The sequence below is a fragment of the Gymnoscopelus microlampas genome, assembly GCF_963454915.1.
Source record: "Gymnoscopelus microlampas genome assembly, chromosome: 2".
Lineage (NCBI taxonomy): Eukaryota > Metazoa > Chordata > Actinopteri > Myctophiformes > Myctophidae > Gymnoscopelus > Gymnoscopelus microlampas.
This window is the reverse complement of record NC_139939.1, coordinates 8980232-8992848: the sequence shown is the minus strand read 5'-3', so window position 1 is coordinate 8992848 and position 12617 is coordinate 8980232.

Below are 12617 nucleotides of genomic sequence, written 5' to 3'. Positions count from 1 at the left end.
AAAAGAAACAACAGAACACCAGATTTCTTGGCAGCAGGTGTTTAACACAGTCCACTCCAAACAGTCCATGGACACCACTGGAAGAGTTGCCACTTGAAGACTGTGGCAACGCGAAGACCCTTTTGACCTCCACGCCTCTATTTCTCCAGGGCAGCTACCCTCTTGCGCAGATCCATCTGACCATACGTCAGGACAGCTACCCTCTCGCACAGCTCCTCCTGAGTTGACCTCAGTTCTTCGATTCCATCAGATTGCCTCATGCCTTTCCTCATCATGTGGAGATCTTTCACTCGATTCTGAGAGTGTTGCTCTCGCTCCCTCCTATCCACTTCCAACTCCTTTCTGTACAATAGCATCGTACGCTCCATAATAGCCCCAGAGTCCCGGTCGAAAATAATGTGGTTGCGCCAATTTTTTACATTTTCAGAAACTCCTGGGAGCGTGGTGTGACTGTGAACTTCCACATCTTGGCGACAATCCATTCCCTGGCTTTCTAACGGGTGACATCGAACATGAGTCATATTTTGTGCGGTACTGTGCAGACATTTCTAGATATCTCCTGACTGTCTGAATGTCAGCCAGGCAGACCAATAACTGCTATGACTCACCCCGAGATGGTTTTTAATGTCGGCCATGAGGACAAATGCGCACACACGCACACACACACACACACACACACACACACACACACACACACACACACACACACACACACACACACACACACACACACACACACACAGCTTTTGTCTCGTGAGTCGCACACACATACACGCATGCACTCCTACATACACAAACTCTCTTATACTCACTCACCTGTCACACAAAAAGCCAAATCCAAACATATCCTATATTAACATTGGCTAATGGGAGGGTGCGCAGGAAGATGGGCTGACATAACCATAAACAAACCCGATCCGCCCATATATTGGCAGGCCCACGGCAACGTCTCTATGACTCAGACATAACCATAAACAAGCCCGGAGGTGGGCTAGCTGGAGGGGACAGAGAAAAACGACGACGGACAGGCAGACAGAAAAGACGAGAGAGAGAGAGAGTGATGGAGAGGTATAAAGTGAAAGGTAGAGAGAATTCCCAGCGGAGTGCACTGCAGTAATTAAGAGCCGCTCGTTACGGACGCTCTCAGTCATGAGAGAGAGAGACTAATGGACACACTCCCTCCACGGGGGACGAGACAAGACATGAGCAGATGTGGTTATTTAAAGTAGCGCCACCGTGTTTTCATTATTTCCTTACATCGCGTGTCCTCTCCGCTGCCCTCGCTATCCTCCACACGCAGTCAATCCTCCACGGTTGATTTAACTTTTACGGCATGGCCGTAGCTCAGTGGGTAGAGAGGCAGGTAATCAGGGACACTTCCAACACTTCGAAAAGGGCCCGGAGGCGAACCGGTGACCTTCTGAGTGTCATCTTAACCATCTGAGCAGCCATCATCTGGGTGAAGCGGAACCCCCCCCCCCCCCTCCCCCACCGGCAGGACTATAAGGTCTACGGGGAAAAAAAGAACTCTGAGCCCTATTGCTTCTCTATTCTGAGCGCTCATCTTAACCTTCTGAGCAGCCATCAGTTGGGTGAAGTGATTAGGAGTAGTGTTAGGATCAGACATGTCTTTATGGTAACTATTTTAACAAGATGGGGTCTAATGCCGGCGTGACTGCAAGCTCGATCTATGGCCGATCTACAAGCTCACAACGACGCGCTGTGAGTTTGTAGATTGGCTATTTTCAATTTTTTTAGAAATTGAAAAACCAGTGTGTTTTGGAAACACTGGTCTATGATGTCAGTCACCTACGACGTATCTACGACGTATGACTCTATATTTGGGCAAGGTTTCAGTCCAATTTGACCGCCATTGACTTCCATTATAATGTGACAAAACGTGTGCAGGTACACCCCTTGGATTAGCCTACGTAGCTGCGCTAACTGTTCTACAAGCTCACAGCATATCGCAGAACTTCACGTTGTGAGCTTGTAGAATGTAGATAGATATGCTGGTTTTGGCACACGACACACAACTAATTACAAATCAGGCATAGCTCCAACCCCTGCATGATCCTAACCCCAACCTGAATCTTTTCTTAGCCATCCCGGGGGATCCCGAGGCGATGTAATCCCCCCATCTGGTCCTTGGTCTGCCCCAGGGCCTCCTACCAGTTGGATGTGCAGCGAGAACCTATAGGGAGACACTTGGGAGGCATCCATACTAGATGCCCGAACCACCTTACCTGGCTCCAGTGGTGGAAAGTAACTAGTACATTTACTCAAGTACTGTACTTAAGTACAATGTTGAGGTATTTTTACTTTACTCCAGTATTTACAATTTTCTGTACTTTTATTTCTACTCCACAACATCTCAGAGGCAAATATTATACTTTTACTCCACTACAATTATATGATTTTCAAAATATTTTGAACTTGTGAAATGGGACATTCTGCATAATGAGTACTTTCTACTTTTGGTACTTTTAGTACTGTTTGATACCAATACTTTTACTCAAGTATTTTTTTTATTCCGGACTTTTACTTGTATGACAGAGTTTTCCTACAGTGCAGTATTGATACTTTTACTTAAGTAAAACATCTGAACTTCCCACCCTATCCCTATTTCTTTCGGTCATGACCCACACTTCATCATGACCATAGGTGAGAGTAGGAGCGAAGATTACTCGGTGCATCCAGAGTTTTGCCTTCAGGCTCTGCTCATTTAGTGACGAAAAGGAACCAGGAAAATGGTTCTCAGAATGTTTATTCCTCAAATTCGACTATACTTATTGGAACATTTGGCCTTCACTAGTGCTGTATAGTCACACACACACACACACACACGCGCAGTATAATGCTGTATACATAGCAGCCACAAGGCACTGAGGTGAGATGATGGATTGTGCTGTGGTGTGAATAATGATGCTCTTCTATGCTGGTCCCAAAGGACAATCAGAGAGGGAGAAAGCGAGGGAAGACTGAATTAGGACAGGAAAATTAATCTTAAATGAGAGAGAGAGAGAGAGAGAGAGAGAGAGAGAGAGAGAGAGCGTGTAAGTACCAGTGTAGAATGAGTGTATGCGAGCCTGGTGTAAATTAGAGAGTAACACCAAAAGAGAGAAGGAGAAAGAGAGCGAGAAGGCAGGAGAGAACATTTCTAATACCCTCGTGGAGCAAGTGTATTTACTGCACCGTTAAATAGCACTCATTTATCTTACAAAAAACGCGCTACTGACGCACACACACACACACACACACACACACGCACACACGCACGTGTGCACTCACGCACGCACACGGACACACACACACACACACACACACACACACAAAAGCACTGAGGGATTTTTCCCTAGACATTACCTCTAATTAGCTCCATATAAATGATAGGGTTAAGAGATGCTATTTATGTGCTTGCTCTACTAATGCAATGTATTCGCTAGTGTTGTGACACACACACACACACACACACACACACACACACACACACACACACACACACACACACACACACACACACACACACACACACACACACACACACACACACACACACACACACGTAAGCACGCACACACTTACACACACTCAAACACATGCAGTATAACAGCTGCAATTATTCGAGCTGATTGTATTCCAGGCCTTAAATCAGCAAACCTTTGCATGTTAAGGACCCTCAAATGAACATGTTACATGCCACTGACCCCCCCCCATCTGAAAATATTTTGTGTCAGAGAGGGACCCCCCACACAAGATTTGTGTATACGGTCGGTAATAGAAGTATGTGTGTGAGAGAGAGAGTGGTGCATTGTGAGCTTGTAGATCAGCTATTTTCAAATAGCCGATGTATATAAACTTAAAGTGGCTAAAATGATTAACTCATTTTGCAGGGGACCCCCTCAACGACCCCCGGATGTCCCCGAACCCCACTTTGAGAACCACTGCCTTAAGATGACACTCAATCTGGTCACTGTTTGACTTGCAGAGGGAACAAGCCACACAGACATAAAATGTCCAAGTTCAGTTGATTATGAATAGTTTTTGCCCTGGAAGGCAGGATTGTTTGAGCAGAACCAGGCAAAGAAATTGAGAGTTATATGAAACCTTTAAGAAACATAATTTGCACTCCTCCTTTTGGCTTCTCTACCTCCTTCCCTTCCCATACCTCTTCCCTATTCTCATTCTCATTTCCATTTGTCCTTCCTACCTCCCAGTGGTGTAAAGTAACTAAGTACATTTACTCAAGTACTGTACTATATTTTTTACTTTACTTGAGTATTTCCAGTTTTCAGTGCTAATTGTACTTTTTACTACAATACAATTATTTGAAAACTGTAGTTACTAATGAATTACTTTGTAAAACATACATTAACCACTTTAGCCATGGCTATTTGAAAATAGCCGATCTACAAGCTCACAACGTGTCGCAAAGCGACGTGTTGTGAGATCTGCTATTTTCAAAGGATTTGTATACATTTGGAAACATGTGAAATGCGATATTGTACATAATGAGTGCCTTGACTTTCTTACTTAAGTATATTTTGATGCCAATATGTACTTTCACTCAAGTCAATTTTGAATACCAGACTATTACTTGTAACAGAGTATTTCTACATGTTAGTATTGATACTTTTACTCAAGTAAATAATTGTACTTTTCCATTGTACTTTTTCCACCACTGCTACCTCCCCCATCTCTCCATCTTTTCATACCTATTTATGGTACCTGTACCTTCTCTAATTGAACATGCTTTGTCCTCTACTTTATCTTTTCTCAATGATGTTGAACAACAAGCCGTACTTACAACACAAACGCAATTCCCAAGTAATTGCTCTGTTTCAGACATTTCAGCTGCAGTGAGACAAGAGACTGCATTTGTGAAACAACGCATGAAATTGTAAGGTTTATTGCAGCTCTATTCAGTCCCTCACATGGTGAAGGTTTATTGCAGCTCTATTCAGTTACACGGTAAAGTCCTGAGTGCGAACTATGAGAGAGTAAAAATGGACCCAAATTGACACTGGAGACTTTAATGCGTAAAGGGCCGTTCACAGTGAGCACTATTAACTAACTTTATTACACGGCTTGGTTGAATGCTTGATTCTGATTGGTCAATGGCTGAATTCAGCGGTGTGTTATTTCTGAATAATGACCGATGAGCTCTATAACAGACCGCTGGCTAATCAAAGACTCAGAGCACCTGCTCATATCAACCTGTGCTGCTTATTTTTATGCTGTATCCAACATGACAGCGATGTAAATACACGCACCATGTCATTTACAGCTAAACGTTGCTCTCAAGAATGTTTTTGAAAACATTTGAAGTGAGAAATAGATGCAGTAACCGAAAATGTATTGTATTTGATCAGCACTTCCTTGTTTTCAGGCAATTCCGGTGGTATTCACCTGGTATTCACCTCTGGTCTGCGAAAAGAATGGGGCGAGCGTGTTTCGGGGCAAGTCTTCCGGTTACCTTATGGAATACTTTCATTGCTGTAAGCAAGGACATACTTTGTTTTGTTTTACTTTTGGGTCAATTTATTAGTTTATTTATTAAGTAGCCATGTAATAAGCGGGATAATTGCCGGGTAGCTGTTCATTATTGAAAATCACACCCTGTGTGAAGGAAGCGGTGCCTTTGGGGGCTTAACTAATTTCAGTTCGTCCCTGTTGGTGGTCTGAGTCCACTTACCAAATGTGTACTTGGTAGCATGCTGCAAACTGGAATAATGGCCGTTTAAAGCCCAGCCAATAGGAAGACAGAGGGGACGGGGCTTAATTAATTTCAGTTCGTGCCTATTGGTGGTTTTAGTCCATGTACAAAATTTGCACTCCGTAGCATGCTGCGAACTGGAGTTATAGCTGTTTAAATGCCGTGCTCAAACGGACGGACATAACATACGGACGGACATACGGACGTCAAGTGTGTGTGTGTGTGTGTGTGTGTGTGTGTGTGTGTGTGTGTGTGTGTGTGTGTGTGTGTGTGCGTGTGTTCGCGTGTGCGCATGTGTGCAGTATTGGCTTGTGTGTGTGTGTGTGTGTGTGTGTGTGTGTGTGTGTGTGTGTGTGTGTGCGTGTGTTCGCGTGTGCGCATGTGTGCAGTATTGGCTTGTGTGTGTGTGTGTGTGTGTGTGTGTGTGTGTGTGTGTGTGTGTGTGTGTTGAAGTGGCGCATGTGTTGCTTCTTTGCCGTGTTCAAACATACGGAGGGACATAACACACGGACGGACGGACGGACGGACACGCAGACAGAGTCAAATGTAGAGCGGCTGGCACCGCAAAAAATACATTTTGTGATTATGCACCTCCCCTCCGCGTCGGTGCATAATCATCCTGTCGGGATTTATTTTTAGCGGTGCCAACCGCTCTATATCTGACTTTGTCTGTGTGTCCGTGTGTCCGGGTGTCCGTGTGTCTGTCCGGGTGTGTGTCTGTCCCATAAACAAATATTGATGACAACATCAATACGAGGCTCATCAAAGGCACCGCTTCCTTCACACAGGGTGTGATTTTTTCAATAATGACCAGCTACCGTGCAAATATCCCTTGCATACTGTTCACCGTTGTATTCGTTGTGTTATAGGCCTAGTTGTGGTGTGAACTCTGCCATGTCCTGGGAGCTGACACAGTGCAGACTTCTTTTTCTTCTCTCAGTGTAACTATTGTTGTCCAGCACAACAATTTTTGGATGTGCGCGCTTCCCTTTGGACTCTTAACTCTGCAATCCACTTGACTTAGAAAGATTTTTATATTTTTATAGTTATAGTGCTCGCACTGCTTGGTGTGAACAGCCCTTAACAGTGTAAATAAATAAAAAAGCGTCCAGGATACACTGCTTGCAACCTGTATAGCAAAGTTCTGTTATGTTTCCACAATCTCTTAACTTTCTCTTTCTGTCTCCTCCTACATTTATTACTGCCTTTAATCTGAATTCTGTACAATCTATGTCCTACATGGGACATGAACCTGGGTCTCTCACGCAAACACTGCGATTTCTCCTGCTAAGCTAAGATAAAAAGCCCATTTGGGCAGGGGAGATAATATTACGCGTTTTAGCTTTATGCAATAACTCTTGTCAACCAGTAGTGATTCTACCCGAGCAAAGGACCTAAATGTCTCAACAGAAGAAGGTAGACCACCTCCAACACAACTGCAGATCTTCTAGTTGTATTGTAATAACATAATGTACCATACTTAACAAAGTTATGGACTACAGCTTTAATTTTCTTTACTGTAAAACACATTCACACACACAAACCTTTGGGTACATTACATTGATTTCATATCTCCTTACCCTAAACTTGACCGCAACTGCTACCCTAATTCTATGAAATTCAGTAGCACACTCGCACACGCATGCACACACGCACGCACGCACGCACGCACACACACACAAACACACACAATCTGTGACAGGACCACTCACTCCCCTCTCAGCTGGAGATCAGAGTGGCTATTAAATAATGCAGGGGGCACACAATCTGTCACAGCTCCACATCCACTGCCTGTGTAAAGGGAGGTGTTATAGCACAAACGGTGCCATGACTTATTAATGTTATCGACAGTGTTGCCCGATGATGAGGGATAGGCAAGCGTTGACATTGTGCTTATTATGATAGTGTAATCACACGTGGTGTGTGTGTGTGTGTGTGTGTGTGTGTGTGTGTGTGTGTGTGTGTGTGTGTGTGTGTGTGTGTGTGTGTGTGTGTGTGTGTGTGTGTGTGTGTGTGTGTGTGTGTGAGTGTGTGTGAGAGAGTGTGTGCGTGTGTCTATAGGCTATAAGTCATTTTCAATGGAAGCCAATGACAGGAAGATACAAACCAACGCCCGATAGGGCTACAAAAGCTACAGTTAATCTACAGTAGCTTAAACTTTTCCCAGTGTTCCAATGACACGGTGAAGCATCAATCATTCATTATGCATTTTGTTTCACCATTTCCACTCCCCTTCTTTCTCCACACGTGCTTGTAAAGCGCGTGATTCATGTTGGTTCAGTATCTCCATGTTTGGAACCAGCCAACGCTTGTGTAATTGTTTTGGAGGACTGGAGGGGACTGTCTTAGGAAATCCCTCGTAGAGCTGTGGACCCCAGTGTCTTCTTCCCCACGCTCATCACACATCATCATCATCTTCACCTGAATCAAGTCAATGGACCTTTATGGGTCTGAGCGTGTACACATGTACGTATAAACATTTCACCAGTCACCACTGCGGGCGAGGCTGCAGAAATGACTCAGAGGGGCGTGGTGTAGCATCTAGGTACGAGCGAGGGAGGGGAGGATTATGTAAAAATAAACATACACTGCTCATACAGCCAACCAGTTGCAGATTGATGGGGTTTTATGGAAGATGCTTCTGTACATGCATTATATTGCTATAGTTTGACCAATAGGCTCTATGCACAGCAGCCATATTGGAAAGAAATTGGGCCTCTTCTTACTTCTTTCACAGGTGTTACCAATGATACTAATGAAGGCTCTGTTCCATTCTGGTCAGGGTGCTGATATTGTGCATGTTGGCTCACTAGAAACACTCCATTTTGGTTCCCAAATGGCCCCTTATGGTGGGTGTGTAACTCTGAGAGTGTACAAAATTTGTACACTCAGAGTTATGGGGGTCCTTGAAAATAAGACAACCACTATGCCACACTACGTGGAACAGAGCCTTAATTAGTATCACTAGACCATACCCGTTGGGGAATATGAGCACCTAAAGTGTGCAGTTTGGCTTATGCGCTGAGAACAGAGAGTTTATCAGGGATCGAAAGTGAGTTTGTACTGTGTAGTCCATTGGTTCTGAAAGTGGGGTACGGGGACCCCCAGGGGTACTTGAGGCAGTTCCAGGGGGTCCCCAGCTAAATGATGGATAGGAACCAAATGCACCCTTATGGTTCTGTAACTCTGAGAGTGTACAAATGGAACCAAATGGACCCTAACGTGTCCATTTGGTTCCATTTGCACACTCTCAGAGTTAAATTAACATTGATTTTATAATATAAATTCGGGCCCCAGGTATAAATGCCATTAAATGGGGGTCCGTAGCCTAATACATGTCAAACTGGGGGTACTTGACATTAAAATGGTTGAGAATCACTGCTAGAAAGCCGTATAAACCTTCTCTTATTGGGGTCCCTGGCTTATCTTTTCAAATGGGGGTCCGCGGGCTAATAAGTGTCAATTTGGGGGTCCTTGACATGCAAAAGTTTGAGAACCACTGGTGTAGTCAGTCGTGTGTACACACAAACGGATGCACATCCCGTCGTGGAGGTACAGAACACACCCGCGCATATAACAGGCGGAGCCGTCGGCCGTCGCGAGCGCGCACAAAAACAAACACACACACACACACACACACACACCACGGTACATCCATGCGGCCCGTGGCCTGTCGCGAACACACACGGGCGATCATCTCCCCCCCCAGCCACACACACACACCACGGAGGCACGATGCTACTCCCCCCCCGTCCCCCCCGTCGTCGCAAACACACACACACACACACGAAACACAGCAGAGTTTTTGACGCACACACGCTCACTTTTAGATCCAGTCCTATTTTAAAAGTCTGCGTATGGGGGATGCACGTATCCGCGCGCCTCGTGTAGCCGGTGTCATTGATAATCAATTGAATCTAAACAAACGGTACGCACAACGCATACGCTTGCTTCCCGTGGCAAACTTATTTATTCAGGCTATGTAGTCAGCCTGTGGCCATGTTTCCCATTCAACCCGAAAAAAAAACCTACGTTCGCTGCCAGTACTGCTCCCGGTTTGGCTCCAATAGGAAACATGGCCACAGGCTGACTAAATAAGCGATTTAAACGGGTAGTTTCGCTGGCGACCTAAAATATTATGCAGCCGACCAAACCTTAAACATCCGTGCGGTTTAGAATCTACCATTAGTTTTGGGATACGATGTATACAAAAGGGTAAACAGCGGAGCCTTGGCGGACGTTCGCCCGATCCTGGAAGAGAACGACATAGAACCGTTCTTTATGGAGCTAATGTGCATCGTGTGTGGGGGAAAAAATCTGGAGTGTTAACTTTCCACAGTAGAGAGTGGGCGGGGTCTATGGTGTAGCGTCGGCGTCGGTGTTGCCATGTCCGCCGATTGTAAGCGCTTTAGGGCCAATGTTGGTGTTATAGGGTTCGTTTGGTTTGGCCTCGTTTTCATAGACCTTGCTGCTTGTTTCTCTCGCGAAACCTGGCAACGACGCATGCGCAGTTTGATCAAGAGTCCCCCGAACCACCAAGACACCGCCGCCACCACCACCGTGAGGTTACTAGAATTATAGGAGGATTGGTAACACCTGTGAAGGAAGTAAGGAAGGGGCCCAATTCATTCCCAATATGGCTGCTGTGCATAGAGCCTATTCAAATACTCTTTATTGTAAAGTAACTTAAATATCTATTATTACTGTAGGCTACAGCCATGGGTTAAGGTTAGGGTTTAGGGCTATGCCTGATTCATACTATGCTCACAACGCGTCCCACTGAAGCGCATTGTGAACTTGTATCTGTGTTACATTTTCAGTCATGACTTAACATAACAGTTGAACATACAGAACAATAAAGGCAACTAGCTATTGGCCGCAAAGGTATGGACTGAAGCCGAAGCTTATTTTGCCCACCTTATTGCTATTTAAATGAATTGTCACAATAGACCAATTATCAACGAAGCTGCAAGTCTTACACATCGGAACAAACGAAACAGAACGAAAAGAAACACACAGCAACCCGCTCGTCAGGAGCAGTTTGGTGTCTCGCTCAAGGAAGGACACTTCAACACTAACACAGGGGGTGCTGGGGATCGAACCGGGAGTTACAGTAAACCGGGAACTTTCCAATTTGTAAGCGGCCACTCTAGTACCACCTGAGCCACTGCCACTCTACCAAGTAGGCCTATGAATCAGTAGTTCTCAAGCTTTTTCGTGCCAAGGACCCCCAAATTGATATGTATTTGGCCACGGACCACCATCTGAAATTGTTTTGTGCCAGGGACCCCCAGAAGAGAAGATTTGTGTTTAAAAAAAATCTAAATTACAGAAGAGAAGATTTGTGTTTAAAAAAAAAATCTAAATGATTCAAACATTTCAAACGCTTTCAAGATTTTTCTAAAAATTGCAGATGTACAAGCTTGCAGAGTGCTATGAAGTGACGCGCTGTGAGCTTGTACATCTGCTATTTTTTGATAGCCAACGTATAAAATATGGATAAACGGGTTCAAATTATTGTAACGCTGCATTAACATATTTTGATCCCCTGAGAATGTGTTGCAACCTCCTCCTCCTGTGAACCACTGGTATAATAAATCCTCCTTTAGAGAAAGCCAAGAGTCAAGAATAAGACATGCTGGCCTCATTTTGGAATCCAAAATGAGTGCGTCTGAGAATTTTAATCCAGGCAGGCGTGAGTCAGTGGGGTGTGGTGAACTGTATAGGTGCTGTCTGAGAGAGTGGAGCACGGGAGGCCGGGATGATTCTGCTGACTCACAGGCAGTGGTGGATTTTCTTTAGAAATACAATTGTCACAAAGCAAAAGGCCTAGTACAGGGGCCTTCAACGTTTTCAGCCCAAGGACCCCCTAAGCTGAGAGAGAGATGAAGCAGGGACCCCCTCTATATTGTATAAAATGTTGTGTTTTAGATTCAGCTTTTTTTGTTTACGTTTACTGTTCTTTTTTCCCTCTACACCTATGCCTTTTTGCCCAAAAAATGCGGATCGACAAGCTCACTAACGCCTCGCAGCGCGAGGCGTTGTGAGCTTGTAGAGCCGCTATATTTTGGCTAAAGTTCTCCTCTGAAAAGGGATGCTAGAGTTCCAAGTGGTTAAGGCAAAAAAAAAACATATCACACAAAGATTTGGCGGACCCCCTGTCGTAACTCTGAGGACCCCCTAGGGGTCCCGGACCCCCTGTTGAAGACCCCTGGCCTAGTATCTAAAATCGTTCTAATATTTTACCTTTTTTCCCGAAAATTGTGTAAAATATATATATTTTTTTCCCTAGCTGCTTTTGTTATTTTGGCAACATTCGTGTCCCTTGGTAGTGGCTTGGTTTACTGTGTATGCCCTGTGCATACCTTGTTTTTGTGAAACTATATGTAAATACTGTAAATACTATCCTGCTTAAGAATATAGCCACATGTTGAAACCGCTCCCTCATGCTCTAAAGGCAACTTTTTCACAGCACCAACTGTCTCACACCCGACTGTCTCACACATTCCTTGGTGCCTGTGAGGGGGAGGGGGGCCGAGTATTCTTACCCTTTTCCGCACATTGTATTAAAATTAAATATTTCTGCACCCCTGCTTTTAAATGTTTGCATTTTTAGCGGCCAAGATAATCTAAGCAACGGGTTGAAACAAGCGTTTAATTCGCTTATATAGTCAACCTGTGGCCATTAAACCCCCGTCTACAGGCGCTCTCATACTCCCAATTGATAACGTTAGTAAAATATAATAAAAATAATGTTGCGATGCCACAACGATATCCATTGTGTAGAAGGGCTCCATTGTTTACTTGCCATCCCCCGTTGCATTAGATAAATGATAAAATAGAAACTAGAATGAATTAATTCGGTGGAAAGTACAGTCAAACACTGTCAGTCGCATTTTCA